This window comes from Psammomys obesus, unplaced genomic scaffold (assembly GCF_907164565.1).
Source record: "Psammomys obesus unplaced genomic scaffold, mPsaObe1.curated_primary_1811, whole genome shotgun sequence".
Lineage (NCBI taxonomy): Eukaryota > Metazoa > Chordata > Mammalia > Rodentia > Muridae > Psammomys > Psammomys obesus.
Window position 1 is genome coordinate 1011728 of NW_026587215.1, and position 1645 is coordinate 1013372.

General features: G+C 59.4%; 1 long non-coding RNA gene across 1 annotated transcript; it reads right to left on the reverse strand.

Annotated features, from left to right (window-relative positions):
- Nucleotides 1–557: 557 nt before the first annotated feature.
- Nucleotides 558–1442, reverse strand: LOC129673345 (uncharacterized). The gene is made up of 2 exons (XR_008719648.1): nucleotides 1245–1442; nucleotides 558–769 (listed from the first exon to the last, which is right to left on the reverse strand). It is a non-coding gene; the product is annotated as an uncharacterized LOC129673345 (long non-coding RNA).
- Nucleotides 1443–1645: the final 203 nt, after the last annotated feature.

Sequence of the window (1645 nt, forward strand, 5' to 3'; positions counted from 1 at the left end):
CAGTAAAGCTTGGTAAGGAGCCAACCAGCTGGCGCCCACGTTTCCTCATGAAAGTGCAGTGCCACTGAAGAGATGGACGGTGGGCCACTCTGGCCTGGCAGCCCTGGTGGCCAGCCCCAAGGCTCCACATTCCCCCACCACCGCCACCATTGTCCCTGTCTGGCCCCGCCCCAGCTCTGGCTGCCTGAGCCAGGCCACTGTCTCAAGGCCCTTTATTTTTAAAATCCCTGTGGTGTTCCTGCCTGAGCCTAAGGAGCAATGCCAGCCACAGCGAGCCTGTGGCCTGGGCTTGGGCCCAGAGGCACCGGGCGGGGCATCCGGCCACCCTGCAGCTGCTGGGCAATTCTGGGAGGGCTTCGAGGCCAGCTGGCCTGCTGAGCTGCTGAGGAAGTCCTGGAATGCCCAGACTGCAGGCCCGAGGCACTGGCCCCTGTCCTTTAGTGGAGGCAGAGGGGCCTCCTGACAGGGTAGCAACTGGACTGTGCATAAAATCCAGGGGCCTCAAAATGAGTCCCTGTCTCCCCCACATCCAACCCAACAAACTGGGACGCAGCATCCAGTGGGAGAAGAAAGAGGGTACATGTTGGTCCTGTGCGGGAGATGGCAGCGAGGCACACGCTCTCTGCTGGGGAGCCCAGGGGCCTGCAGAGGAGGTGGTGGAAAGAGACTCAGATTTAGAATCCAAGAGGCCAGCCTGGTGGGAGCTCCATCTTCTCCCAGCTGTTTGGCGAGGGGAACCACGGAGCCTCTCTGGAACTTCGGCTGCCCCCTGTAATGGGAGATAATAAAAGGCATCAGGCATCGTGGGAAGCTTGGGACGATGCAGGAGGAAGATAGTCACAGTGTCTTCCCTCACGGAGCTGACGGAGCTGGCGGGGAGATGGTCAGGGTATGGTAGTCCCGGTATAGAGCAGGGGCATAAGTGAACAGTTGCCGTTGGGCTATGGAGGGGGCCGGAGGAAGTCCATTGAGGTCCGAGGTCTCACAGGGATCTGAAGGAGCGGATGGCCTTTACACTGTGTGGGAAGAGCACTGGAGTGAGAGGGAATGGCAGGTGCAAAGGCCCCGAGGCAGAGGGACGTGGGTGTGGCCTAAGCAAAGAAGACCAAAGGTCTCTGACTCCTTCAGGGGCTGCAGACCCCTGAGGGGTTTGTCATGAGAGGAAGCCGGAGCGGGTCAAGTGTTAGAGAGACTGACTGTGTACACGCTCTAGGCTGGCCCCGTGTCCCTTCTTCCTCACTCACTGCGTAAGGAAGGCCAGGCCAGTGTGTGATGTTCCCTTGATCGACGACGCGGGGTGCTCACTCTGGACCAACTTGTTCTTGCCTTTGATCCTCCCAGAAGTGTGAAGTAAGGCAAGGAGGGCTTATGACCATATGTTCATTCGATAAGTAGGGAAACTGAGGCAGGAAGGGCAGAACGATGACCCGGATCACCTCCTCCCCCAGACTAACCCATTCACCCTAGGCCGACCCCACTTCTCCTGAGGTAGCCCCTTGTGTACCCAGCCTTGGCTCCCTGAAAAGCATTTCCCGCCTCATCCCACCCTTCACCCCGAGTCTCTACAAACCCCTTTGCTCCTCCCCAGCACACAGGCTCCACCAGGAGGTGCCAGCCACTTTCCACCACCCCCACTTCACCACCC